This window comes from Typopeltis vanoorti, chromosome 12 (genome assembly GCF_054136105.1).
Source record: "Typopeltis vanoorti isolate ZY-2024b chromosome 12, IOZ_Tvanoo_1.0, whole genome shotgun sequence".
Lineage (NCBI taxonomy): Eukaryota > Metazoa > Arthropoda > Arachnida > Uropygi > Thelyphonidae > Typopeltis > Typopeltis vanoorti.
The window spans coordinates 129982379-129997475 of record NC_143560.1 but is presented as its reverse complement, the minus strand read 5'-3'; the positions used below and the strand labels follow the sequence as shown (position 1 = coordinate 129997475).

Genomic DNA, 15097 nt, shown 5'->3' with positions numbered 1-15097 from the left:
CTTGAATGGCAGTCAGTCTCAAGCAGAGTAACGTGGGCAAATATGAGAATGGGGAACTGGACAATGAGACTCATTTGTGCCTATGGTCCCACAGAAGTTCTACTGAGGTAGAAGTGGAAGAATTCTTTGAGGATTTAGAAAAAGCAACTGACACAATGAAAAAGGACAAGTTGGTCCGTGTTGAGGATCTAAATAGCAGAGTAAGAAATGATTGTGAGATATACAAAAATATTTTGGGAAAATTTGGAGAAAAGAGCAAATCTAATAATAATGGCAAATATCTGTTGGATTTCTGCTCAGGACATGGACTGGTTACTGCTAACACCACGTTCTAACATAAAAATGTGCACAAATTCACATGGAGAGAAGAGGCAAGGAATAAGAAAAGTCTCATCGACTATGTTATTGTTGATAGTGATGTTTTCTCCCTGGTGCTGGACACCAGAGTGTACAGAGGATTTGAAATTGGAAGCGATCACTATTTAGTCTTGAGCAGGATAAAATTGAATTTCATATTGAAAAGAATAACATGTAAGAAAGTTTTAAAGCGAATAAAAGTTGAGCAGCTCTCAGATATGAACTGTAGACTAAAATACACAAAGATTATTGAAGAAAAAATGAAAGAGTTTGAGAACAGGAATCAAACCTTGGAGATTCAGTGGCAAACTGAAGAAAATATTGATTGATTCTGCCAGAGAGGCATGTGGTGAGGTTGTCTGCAAGGATAAAAAAATCAGAACTCCCTAGTGGACACAGGAAGTTAAAGAGGCAGTGAAGGAAAAGAAAAAGCATCCTGTCAAATAAGTCAGCTTGTGCTCGTAGAGAATACAGAGACAAATGCAAGAATGCTAAACACTGTGTAAAACTAGCTAAACAAAAGTCATGGGAGGACTTTGGCAAGAATATAGAAAATAAATATCAAGACGGTGGCAAAATATTCTGTAGGTTGTTGAAGAAGCTTAGGAATGGAGGAAAGAGCGCTGTAAAACGAGTTCATCATCATCAAATTCCTGCCATGTACCATACCCTCAAGGGGTGTACAGGATATGATAGTACTACATGAAAAAATTACATCATTATTAATTTCCTATCTAAAATTTTCCTCCAAATCGGTCTGTTACTTGTCAAGACTCCAACATTATCAGATCTTATATTTCTATCATCTAAAGCACTTTGTACCGTATCAATCCACCTATATCTTGGTCTTCCTCTGGGTTGTTTTGCTGCCAACCTGGCAGAGAACACTTGTTTTGCTAATCTTTCCTTGCCCATTCTGTTTAAGTGACCATACCACCTGAGATTAGTTCTGCTAATGCATTCCTGGATGCTGGCAATGTCAAGTTCTTTCCTAATATCCTCGTTTTTAATATGATATTGCCAATGATGCCATCTGTTCACGCCTATAATCTTTCTCAGGACTCTCATATCTGTGGTCTCTAGTCTTTGGTCAAGTGTTTTACTTCTGACCCAGATCTCAGATCCATAAGTTAAAACTGGTTTGAACACTGTCTTGTATACAGCTAATTTAGTGTTCCGACTAATTTCTCTCTTATTCCATATGAATTTATTCAATTGACTTCCCACCATACCAGCTTTGCTGATTCTGTTGTCTATTTCTATATTTAATTTACCATCTTCAGTAAAAATCATGTCTAAATAGCTGAAATGTTTTACTTGTTTCACAGGTTCTCCATTCACAACACAGTTGACATTTTCAATGATTCTGCCTATTTTCATTGTCTTTGTCTTTTTAATGCTGACCTTCATACCATATCTATTACAACAGCTATTCAATTTAGTCAGAGAATCTTGCAGACTTGTAGCAGATTTATTTAGAAGTATAACATCATCCGCATAAAGCAAAGAGCTGACATTAACATCTCCAATTTTGATATCATGTTTAATACCACTTTCCTTCATAATGTGATCCATATAGATAATGAATATAACAGAGGGGATAATGTACATCCTTGTCTCACACCAGATTTAACATTAAACCATCTTCCTGTACTTCCTTCAATTCTAACTGCTGACTTACAACTAAAATAAAGACTAAGTATTGCTTGATATAATGCCCCAATCACACCATATAACTGCAGCGTATTGTATAGCTTCTCTCTTGGCACCTTTTCATATGCCTTTTCCAGATCGACAAAACTTAAATACAGATCTTTGTTATATTCCCATGCTTTCTAGACTATTTGTCGTAAAGTGAAGATCTGATCCTGACAGCCTCTATTTGGACTGAATCCAACTTGTTCTTCACCAAGCTTTTCTTCCACAATTCTTCTCAACCGTTTCTCAAGTATACTTGCATAGATCTTGCCAGGAACACTCAGTAGGGAAATACCTCTGTAATTCTCACATTCAGGTTTATTTCCCTTTTTATATATGGGTACTATGAGAGCGCTACTCCAATAATCGGGAATTCGTCCCTCTGTCCAGGCTTTCTGAACTATGCAGTGCATCCACTGTAAGACTCTTATACCACCATACTTCAGCATTTCTGGTCGAATATCAACTACTCCTGCTGCCTTTCCACATTTCAACCCTTTGATGGCTTTTTCTACTTCAAGTATGGATATGTATTCCTGACTGTGTGTTTTTTACCACTGTGCTGTCATCACTGCTTGTTTCATTTAGCAGTTTTCAAAGCAATTACTCCATACTTCAAGGATATCTTTTTCTCCTGTTTTCATGTCACCTTTATCATCTCTAATTCCTTTTACAGCGCTCTTTCCTCCATTCTTAAGCTTCTTCAACAACCTCCAGAATATTTTGCCATCTTCTTGATATTTATTTTCTATATTCTTGCCAAAGTCCTCCCATGACGTTTATTTAGCTAGTTTTACAGAGTGTTTAACATTCTTGCATTTGTCTCTGTATTCTCTACGAGCACAAGCTGACTTATTTGATAGGATGCTTTCTTATGAAATATGCTGCACTGCATATTTCAGAAAGCCTGGACAGAGGGACGAATTCCCGATGATTGGAGTAGAGCTCTCATAGTACCCATATATAAAAAGGGAAATAAAACTGAATGTGAGAATTACAGAGGTATTTCCCTACTGAGTGTACCTGGCAAGATCTATGCAAGTGTACTTGAGAAACGGTTGAGAAGAATTGTGGAAGAAAAGCTTGGTGAAGAACAAGCTGGATTCAGGCCAAATAGAGGCTATCAGGATCAGTTCTTCACTTTACGACAAACAGTCGAGAAAGCATGGGAATATAACAAAGATCTGTATTTAAGTTTTCTAGATCTGGAAAAGACATATGACAAGGTGCCAAGAGAGAAGCTATTCAATACACTACAATTATATGGTGTCAATGGGGCATTATATCAAGCAATACTTAGTCTTTATTTGAGTTGTAAGTCAGCAGTTAGAATTGAAAGAAGTACAGGAAGATGGTTTAATGTTAAATCTGGTGAGAGACAAGGATGTACCTTATCCCCTCTGTTATTCATTATCTATATAGATCACATTATGATGGAAAGTGGTATTAAAGCTGATATCAAAATTGGAAATGTTAATGTCAGCTCTTTGCTTTAGGCGGATAATGTTATACTTCTAAATAAATCCGCTACAAGTCTGCAAGATTCTCTGACTAAATTGAATAGCTGTTGTAATAGATATGGTATGAAGGTCAGCAATAAAAAGACAAAAGACAATGAAAATAGGCAGAATCATTGAAAATGTCAAATGTGTTGTGAATGGAGAACCTGTGGAACAAGTAAAACATTTCAGCTACTTAGGCACGATTTTTACTGAAGATGGTAAATTAAATATAGAAATAGACAACAGAATCAGCAAAGCTGGTATGGTAGGAAGTCAATTGAATAAATTCATATGGAATAAGAGAGAAATTAGTCAGAACACTAAATTAGCTGTATACAAGACAGTGTTCAAACCAGTTTTAACTTATGGATCTGAGAGCTGGGTCAGAAGTAAAACACTTGACTAAAGACTAGAGACAGCAGAAATGAGAGTCCTGAGAAAGATTATAAGCGTGAACAGATGGCATCAATGGCAATATCATATTAAAAACGAGGATATTAGGAAAGAACTTGACATTGTCAACATCCAGGAATGGTATGGTCACTTAAACAGAATGGGCGAAGAAAGATTAGCAAAACAAGTGTTCTCTTCGAGGTTGGCAGCAAAACGACCCAGAGGAACACCAAGATATAGGTGGATTGATACAGTACAAAGTGCCTTAGACGATAGAAATATAAGATCTGATAATGTTGGAGTCTTGACAAGTAATAGATTGATTTGGAGGAAAATTATAGATAGGAAATTAGTAATGATGTAATTTTTTTCATGTAGTACTATCATATCCTGTACACCCCTTGAGGGTACATGGCAGGAATTTGATGAAGATGATCATGAAATTAACTGTGGAATGGGTACAAGGGCAGATAGCAAAGATGGTTTCAGGACTGTACAATGTTAGTTATGAGGATCGGCTGAGGGAATGCAGACTGCAGAGTTTGGTGGATAGAAGGAGAGGTGATATGATCGAGACTTTTAAAATGTTGAGAGGTGGTTACAGGGTCGACACTGGGGAGGTCTTTTGCTTGGTTGAACACCGGGAAGGAGTGATGACGAGGGGCCATCCCTGGAAGTTACGAAAGTAAGCTGTGAACAAGAGGGTGAGGAGTAGTTTCTTTGCATGGAGAGTGGTTGAACAGTGGAATGCATTGTCTGATAGAGTGGTGAGAGCGAGAACAGTCAATGAGTTTAAGGAGTGGCATGATAGACTTTGTGTTTCCTAGAAGGGACCTCTCGCGATGAATCTCGATAGACTGTATTTCCTAGGAAAGGACCTCCTGCAATGAGTCTTTTGACTCCATGGAGGCATGAATAATAATAATAATAATAATAAAATGCATCACTGCTGTGTGACTACACATAGCTGATGTGCTATGAATCTTCCAATCTCTCATTTGGGATTGATATACCAGTTTGAGAGAAAAAAAAAAATTAAATGCCATGTGCATGCAAAGAACGTTTATCAGGGCTTTTCTATGAAGGTGAGTTAGCCAGCTTCACATGGTTTTCCTAACAGAACTTTAGTTTTTCATCCTGCTTCATTACAGACGAGTATTTAGGCATAACACCAACCTTATCCTAAAACTGGAAGAGCTTAGCAAATTAGCATAACAGACTTTGGCAGTGTTATATCAGAAATGCATGAATGACAACTGAGAGAGACAAGTAGTGTGAAGAGGATGAAGTTGAGCAGCATATAAATTTAATATTTATGAAATAAATTTTAATATAATAACAAGATCTATGCAAGTATAATTGAGAAACAGTTGAGAAGAATTGTGGAAGAAAAGCTTAGTGAAGAACAAGCTGGATTCAGGCCAAATAGAAGCTATCAGGATCAGATTTTCACTTTATGACAAACAGTTGAGAAATCATGGAAATATAACAAATATCTGTATTTAAGATTAGCAGATCTGGAAAAGGCATATGACAAGGTGCCAAGAGAGAAGCTATTCAAAACACTACAGTTATATGGTGTCAATGGGGCATTATATCAAGCAATACTTAGTCTTTATTTGAGTTGTAAATCAGCAGTGTTAGAACTATAGGAAGTACCGGAAGATGGTTTAATGTTAAATCTGGTGTCAGACAAGGATGTACTTTATTCCATCTGTTATTCATGTTATCCATGTTATTCTACATGGATCACATTAAGAAGGAAAGTGGTATTAAAAGTGATATCAAAATTTGAGATGTTAATCTCTGCTCTTTGCTTTATGCAGATGATGTTATACTTCTAAATAAATCTGCTACAAGTCTGCAAGATTTCATGACTAAATTAATAACTGTTGTAATGATACGGTGTGAAGAGTCAGCAGTAACAAGACAATGAAAATAGGCAGAAACACTGAAAATATCAACTGCATTGTGAATGGAGAACCTATAGAACAAGTAAAACATTTCAGCTACTTAGGCGCAATTTTTAGTGAAGATAGTAAATTAAATAAGGAAATAGACAACAGAATCAGCAAAGCTGGTATGGTAGGAAGTCAACTGAATAAATTTATATGGAATAAGAGAGAAATTAGTCAAAACTAGCTGTATACAAGACAGTGTTCAAATCAGTTTTAACTCATGGATCTGAGAGCTGGATTAGAATAAAACACTAGACCAAAGACTAGAGACTGCAGATATGATAAAGATTATGGGCATAAACAGATGGCATCAGTGGCAATATTAAAAACGAGGATATTAGGAAAGTACCTAACATTGTTAGCATCCAGAAATGTGTTAATGACTAAACAAAGGAATGTGTTAGCAAAGCTAATCTCAGGTGGTATGTGTTGGATCCTAGTTCGTCTTAATCTATACTTAGGATCCAATATTTGGTTATTACGATGTTCTTAAACAGTTGATAGGTTTCCAGTTGATTTCTAATCCAAACATAGAGAAAATTTATATTTATATGCGCCACTCTATATCTGAATTAGTTCAAGAATTGAAGAAAAACCAACTCTCAACTATTTCTCCTTTATATGTTGTTATTATGTTTACAGGCCGAGTTTATTTAACTTACTTATCTCTCCCGCTTTGGTTCGAATATCTTTATGGATGGTGCAGGAAAAGAGATTCAGGCAAAATACAACTTTAAATTAACAAAACAAACATTTAATTTAGAATCACAAATTATACACTTAAGTTCAAATCACTAAATAAGATATAAACATTTTAGCTCTTCTGAAAATACAGTCATATAATTTTAAGCAATGGTAAATCTGTTGTCTTAAACACAGCTTTCACAAAATTCAATTAACCACTTGGTAAAGCTCAAAGTCATAAAGTTCCTCAGTAACCAATTACACAAATATCTCACAGTTACTTAAGTTTCAAATACAATATAATGGTGGCAACACTTTTTCACAAGTATACACTTTTAAATCCACACTTCAGCTAATCTCTGCAAAAACGTTACTGTTAATATAGGGATATTTTAGGAAGAAACTCACACATATCTCTGCATAGGAATATCAATGGTTGGAATATTCTTACCGATAATTTTCCTTCTTCATCTACTTATAGGTGAACACTTTTTGTAACTGTATGCACTTTAAACAATTAACAGCACTCATTAAAACAAATCTTCTTAGTAATAACTGAATTAATTAATGCTCACAATACACACAATTAAACGTTCTTGCATGAAGTACAATGCTTGTACTATCTTAGACATCACTTGCCTAATTCAATATTCTACTAATCACTCATGAACTAAGGTAACACACAATAATTCCTTAACTTGAAGTTTTATATGCACAGTTGCCCATTCCTCCGGCATTCAATTAATCTTTTAGGCACTATAATTCTTAACACAGCAATCAAACTCAACCTTGTTGCCTCTAATTATTCTCTAGTTACTCCGTGCTATGCTTCAAGTTTCCATGTGTCCTTGAAAGGTCGGCCCTGAAATTAAATCTCAACCAAGTATCGCTAGTCATTCAGAAGTCACTTAACTATCTTCCGTTGCTTTATTTGTTATTCTGCAACTTATTAGTTAATCACTTCTCGACTAGTAGACTTTAATTAGCTACTTGAGTGACTCGCTATTAGCACACTCTGATTTACCGAATCAATCTCCTTTTTGATTCCTTCTCCGAATGCCAAATTAGAATATCCCCTCTTTTTTCAACATTCCTAGCTTATATATCCCTTCTTCCTGCATAAATTTTCCTGTGCTCTCTTTAACTAAAATCCTTTCCAGTAAACTTTCAACATTCTCCCTCACGCTCTGTTCCAAACTCATGCAAGCTATCTAACATATGTTTCCATGACAACAAAACAAAATATAATAAAATTGAGGCATTGCATAACGTTATACCTCTACAAACAGGAACAAATAAAGAATATTTACATTTCAATTAATGCACAGTTAAATACAAACTCCTATAATATTAACATAGCAATAAATAAAATAGCTTAATAATATTTTAATACAGTTTTTTCTTTATTAGTACACATTCTTGATTAAATAATTAAATATTAAATCAACTTATAGGTAGTTATATGAATATTAATTAATAAATAAGTGATTTACATTAAATAATATTTACAAATGTAGCCTTTGCCATGGTGAATTATGTTGGATTCTGAAGAGAGTATTACTAATTTAAATTTCTCTTCATTCAGAATCCAATTCAGAATCAGACACTTGAACTTTTGATGTCAAGTCAGTGTCAAGTTGAATAACAGGCTGATTAAGTATAGTAGAGCTTGAATCCATATCTTTCACAGTTAGTTTATCCACAGATGATTGCACTTGATTAGGTCGTTCTTCTTCATTAGGTACACAAAATCTTCTTGTCAGTTGCTTTGTTCCTGTGCATTCAGACTTATTGTTTCTTTTAACATGTATTTTTCTATTCATTAGGGATATTTCACCTCTAGAAAAATCACAAGAGAAGTGATGCTTCTCTATAAAATTTGTTCCTAATATTATGTGAGTGTTCAAGCTAGGAGAGAAAGGAACTATAAGTAGATCTTGATATACACACAGGTTGATCTCTGGTATATAAATTTTTGTGCGAATTTTCTCATATGCTGTAGAGTTCGAATTAGAGAGAGAGTGGTAATCTTCACGGGTCTCCTTAAATTGGTAACGTTTTTCCATAATTTATCTCCTAATTTTAGGAAATAATGCTTACTGATGGTTGAGGCATTACAACCTGTGTCAAATAGAACGTTACATTTATGACCTTTGACACATCCTGTAATCTTCAAATGTCCTGTCGACTGCGCCATTTTGTTGGATCTTATTTCGTCTTAATCTATGCTTTGGATCCGATATTTGGTTATTACGATGTTCTTAAACAGTTGATAGGTTGCTAGTTTATTTCTAATTCAAATACAGAGAAAATTTACAACGGAATGTGTTAGCAAAGCTAATCTCAGGTGGTATGGTCATTTAAACAAAATGTTTAAATGACCATACCACCTGAGAGGAAAGTTTTCCTGCCAACCTGTCCTCTGTCAGGTTGGCAGGAAAAAAACCCAGAGGAAGACTGAGATATAGGTGGATTGATACGATAAAAAGTGCCTCAGAGGACAGAAATATAAGATCTGATAATGTTGGAGTCTTGACAGGTAACAGATTGATTTGCAGGAAAATTATAGATAGGAAGTTAATAATGATGTAAATTTTTCATGTAGTACTATCATATCCTGTACATCTGTTGAGGGTACATATCAAGAATTTGATGATGAAGAAGAAATTTCATTTCAGCTGCTTGTATTCTACTTTCATCTTTTTTTTCTTCTCTATCCAACTTTCTGATCCATATAGTATTGTTGGTACTGCCATGACTTGATAAAAGACTATAAAATTTTATTGTTTCTTTCCTTTCTTGTTGATCGCCTTATAATACCAGAGATTGCTTGAAAACAGTGTAACTTATTGTTTATATCAAATGTTATGTCACATCCTATATATTGAAAAGGTGTTACTTGTTGTAGAGTTTAGTTTTCAATTACTATTTTACCCCAGAATGTGATAGTTTTAGTTTTCTTTAATGAGACTCATAAATTGTATTCACTAGTTAACTGCTGTAGATTATGAACGGATCTCTGTAGATCGTCTTCTGATTTTTGTATAATTACTTGATCATATGAAAAAAGTATTGTGTTTACTGTTGTTTATTCCTGGTTTACTACAGATTTCCACTTCCTTATCATCTATATATACATATATACATATATATATATATATATATATATATATATATATATTTCAAAAAAATAGATTTAATGACTCCAAGACCGAGATAACATATAAAGATTTTAATGATAAATACTACTAGTTTCGGCATATAGCAGCCTTCTTCAGGTATTTATAAAGGAAAGGAATACTAATAAACATTGAATTATTTAAATAAACAAACTGGAAATTACAGGTACAAATTGCCTCACATAATCGATACATAAAAACGTTGTATTTTTCAAGTTGTTCCAACTGGCGTGCCATTGTTTTTGAAATGTATAACAACCGAGTAAAAACTAATCGCCACATATATATATATATATATATATATCTATATTAAATAAAGTAAGAGAAAGGCTACATCCTTGTCTGACTCCCTGATTAGTTTCTATTTCTTCTGCTATGTATTCAGTGATATTTATGATTTCAGTTGTATTGTTATATAGGTTTTTAATTGCATTTAATAACTATTTTGGATAGCCTCGATCTTCTATCATATTCCATAATTTTTTTCTATTAGCTCAGTCAAAGACGTTTTCATAATCTACGAATGATAGATAGTCTGTAAATTAAATTCTTCTCTTTTTTCCTGAGTAGTTTTAGTTGCATCATCAATGCAACTGCTACCCTTCTCAAATCCATCCTGTTCCTCTAGTAGCAAAAGTGGCAAGTCTTCTATTTAAAATGTTATTGTAAAACTTATATGATGCATTTAATAAGTTAATAACTCTGTAATTTTTCACATCAACTTCTATTTCTCTTCTTAAAACTGATAGTATTTAGCCTTTTTCCATTCTTGAGGGTATATTACAGATAATCCAACAACTATTTAACAGGTGAGGAATCTTATTTTAAAAGAGATATCACTATACTTAATCAATACTGAGGTAATACTATCTGTTCCTGCTGCTTTTCTATTTTTTTGTTGTTGATAAAGCTTCTTCCAATTCCATCATCTCCAATAAGTCTTCCTGCATTACTTAGAATTTTATTTTCTATTTCTTTGTTGTTAAGGAATAGACTGTACCATAATTATTTGTAATATTGTATCCATTCTTCTTTTGAGATTCCTGAAAATTCTGCTACATCTTATTCTGATTTAATCAAATGTTTTATTCATTTTATTCATTCATTTGATGATTGATAGAAACCTGAAGTTTAGGGGACATATTGCAAAGGTGGTGAAGGTAACACAGAGGATTGCTGCAATTATAAGATGGACACTGACCTGCAGAGATAAGAGGGTTATCATTCCATTGTATAAGTCTCTGATCAGACCACACTTGGATTGTTGTTCTCAGATTTGGTCCCCAGGATTTGAAGGGGATAAATTAACTGTGGAAAAGATACAAAGACGATGACAAAGATGGTCTCAGGACTGTACAAGGATAGTTATGAGAATCAGCTAAGGGAATGTGGACTGCAGAGTTTGGCAGATAGAAGGAGAGGTGATATGATTGAGACTTTTAAACTGTTGAGAGGTGGTTACAGGGTGGACACTGGGGAGTTCTTTCACTTGGTTGAACAGCGGGAAGGAGTGATGACAAGAGGCCATCCCTGGAAGTTACGAAAGGAAACTGTGAGCAAGAGGGTGAGGAGTGGTTTCTTCGCATGGAGGGTGGTTGAGCCATGGAATGCATTGCCTGATAGAGTGGTGAGGGTGAGAACGGTCAATGAGTTTAAGGAGTGGTATGATAAACTTTGTGTTTCTTAGGGGGAACCTCCCCTCGATGAGTCTTGACAGACTTTATGTTCTTAGGAAGGACCTCCCACGATGAGTCTTTTGACTCCATGGAGGCCTGAATAATAATAATAATTTATAAGCAATGATTTTCAATATTACTAATAAATCTATCCCAACAATCTTGGTGAGCTTTTCTTAAATTTTTTTTTTTTTTTTTGCAATATTTCTTTTATTTCTATAAACTTTTAGTGATTCTGGTATTTGTTTCTGCAAATGTGGTGTGTAAGCTTTTTGTTTTTCTTCTATAGCTGTAGATGTTTCATCATTCCAAATTTTCAGTCCTCTTTTTTTCTTCTGGTGTTTGTTTTTGTCCCGAGAGCCTCTTCTGCTGTTTGCTTTATTAATTTCCTTATGTTTATCCATTCTTCATTTATTATTATTATATAACACCTCCAGGGAGTCCAAAGACTCATTGAGGGGAGGGTACCTACCCTACAACTCTCCATATCCATCAATCCACCAACCGCAGCTACCTTCATCATCATCTACACCAATGCCATCCACAGCCGACCACCACCACTAGTACTTTCAGACAAACATCCATGCCCATGGTGGGATTCGAACCAGCAGCCTTTTGGCTGGAGAGTGGATGCGCTAACCACTCGGCCAGCCAGGCCGGTCAAAAAATTGGTTAAGTGCCGTGAAGTAAGTGGCAGTGTCTTAACCTTATATGTATTAGGCCCAAATGCCGGTCCATCCTTATCAAGGGGAGTGCAACTTGTCAGAAGGAACAGGAATTTGAGATGAGTACTCGGTCAATGTTTTGACATAGATTCCTAATAGTATCTTTCTGGAGTAGGTAGGTTTTGTAGTTTCTTTCTACATTTTTCTTTTCTTTAGATTCTTATGCTTTTTGTGATTTCCATTTTCCTTGTATTGCTATTTCTGAGACTACCAGATAAAGATCTGAATATATATCATTGCCTCTACAAACTGTTGTGTCTCTTTCTTTTGAAAATAGCTTTTTGTTAACAATTATATAGTCTATTAATGATCGTAGTCACTGCTGCTGCAAGTATATTTATGGATATTTTTTTCTGAAAAATGTGTTTGTGATTTTTAATTTATAAAATAATGAGAAATCTCTTAATTTGTTTCCATTTTGATTTAAAAGTTCAGTTCCCTACTCCAGCATTAAAATCTCCTGCAATTAGATCAGTTAAAAATTATATCAATACATCTTCTGATGCTGAATAAATAAGACTCACTGGCCAGAACACAAAGTAAATGAGCAAATCAAACATGAATTAAACCAAAGAGAAGATATTACAAATATTGCCGGCAAAGGTTGGTCGATTGGTAGAGCCTCTGCTACTAATGGCTCAGTTAAGTAAGTTTGAGCCCGGTTAGTAGTTGGAAGGGGACCAATCGTTCAATGCTGTTGGCACACTCTCCCTCAGTGAGTCTTTGGACTCCCTGGAGGTGTCAAATAATAATAATAATAATAATAAATATAATTCTTAAACAACAATTAAGATGGTTTGGACACCTCCAGCCTCGGAGATTACCAAATATAACTTGAATGGAAACAATAAAGGAAGATGATCAAGAGGTAGACCAAAAAAGAACTGTTCTCCATACAAGTAAGAGTTGGTGCAGGGAAACTGTTATCAGGATGAATGGTAGCAGGGTTGGCCTCTTGTAAAAATAATCATGGGGGGGGGGGGGTGAAAGAAACACGTGTAATGCAGAATCCAGTGGAGTCTGAAGGGAATGGTGATAAGCAGAGAAACACTAACAATGTGTTGATGTTTCTTTATACAAATGCTAAGATTATCCAGAATAAAGGAGATGAATTAGTGGCACTAATAACCTCAGTAAGTCCAAAGATTACTGGGATCAGTGAAACATGATTTCAGGAAGATGATATACTGACAGGAATATAAGTAGCGGAGTACAGCAACTTTCAGCTGCTGAGTCCTGTTCAACATGTCCAAGCCATCTTAACCCTGTTTTCCCCTATTTTTTCAACTATTGGTACAACACCCAAACTACGTCTGATAACCTCAGTAAGTCCAAAGATTACTAGGATCAGTGAAACATGATTTCAGGAAGATGATATACTGAAAGGAATATATCCTTTCTTTTAGGCTTGCACGGTGATCCGAATGCATTTTTGGAAATTATGGAGACAACTACCGTGTTTGAATAAAAACTTTAGTTTACTATTACTAAAATTTTACAATTCGACATTTCGACCTTTATGTCAAGGTCATCTTCTGGAGCGTACAAATATACACAGGAAATAAGCTATACTACAATCATACTGGTTCGTTAAAGACACTGACTAACCGCTACCACAATTGTTGGCCTGACCTCTGGTGGAGAAAAAAAAAAAAAAAAAATTATATATCAATGCTAAAGTCCTATTATTTGTGTTGTCTACTATATACATATATTAACATTATATTAACATCATTCCAGCCAGTTGGAGTGGAATGATGTTAATATAATGTTAATATATGTATATAGTAGACAACACAAATAATAGGACTTTAGCATTGATATATAATTTTTTTTTTTTTTCTCCACCAGAGGTCAGGCCAACAATTGTGAATTTTCTTTCACGAAAGAAAATTTAAAGAATCCTGCGAAATCCTGATAAACCACCCAAATATCAACAATAAAGATGGTATGAAAATTCCAAGGATCTGGATGGCACACATTCAGCCAACCTAATTTGAAAGATTCAACACAAGTCAGGACTCTAGCCAATCTGCTATTATTAGAAACCATTCCACTCCAACTGGCTGGAATGATGTTAATATAATGTTAATATATGTATATAGTAGACAACACAAATAATAGGACTTTAGTGTTGATGTATAATTTTTTTTTTTTTCTTCCACCAGAGGTCAGGCCAACAATTGTGGTAGCAGTTAGTCAGTGTCTTTAACGAACCAGTATGATTGTAGTATAGCTTGTTTCCTGTGTATATTTGTACGCTCCAGAAGATGACCTTGACATAAAGGTCGAAACGTCGAATTGTAAAATTTTAGTAATAGTAAACTAAAGTTTTTATTCAAACACGGTAGTTGTCTCCATAATTTCCAAAAAATGAAAGGAATATAAGTAGTAGGATACAGCATCTTTCAGCAGTATCAGAAGGGCAAACGTGATGGTGGAGTACTGCTTATAATAAGTGATGAGCTGTGTCATCTGAGAGTGGAGGATTTGGAGAGCAATGCTACTAATGGTTTAGAGAGCACATGGCATGAGGTGGACAAATTTAGTAAAGTGTTGCTATAAGCTAGGGGCATAAAGGATGAAGAGCAGGAGATGTTTAGGCAATTGAGTTTGTGAGTGCAAAAAGAATGATCATTATGATAGATTTTAACTACAGCAGTAAAAATTGGAAAGAGTAAACTGCATAAGGGAATGGAATTTCTGGAATTCTTGAGGGACCAATATCTTAGGCAACATGTAGCAGAAGGAACACGAGGCTCATGAATTTTGGATTTGGTCACGGCATCAAAAGATCTGTTTGTAACAGAGATGTCCCTGGTTGAATAGAGTGACCATGTAAGTTTAACTTGGAGAGTGAACTAGACATGCAGGAGCATCAAGGAGAAAGGAGTTTATATGGAATTATAAGGCAAGCGATTAATT

At 34.9% G+C, this 15097-nt stretch overlaps 1 protein-coding gene and 1 pseudogene across 4 annotated transcripts in view; both read right to left on the bottom strand.

Annotated features, from left to right (window-relative positions):
- LOC150101225 (asparagine synthetase domain-containing protein 1) overlaps window positions 1-15097 on the bottom strand; it is a 311734-nt gene that overhangs the window by 289101 nt on the left and 7536 nt on the right. The gene's annotated exons all lie outside the window — the stretch shown is intronic.
- On the bottom strand, window positions 12108-12222 carry LOC150101226 (U6atac minor spliceosomal RNA; annotated as a pseudogene).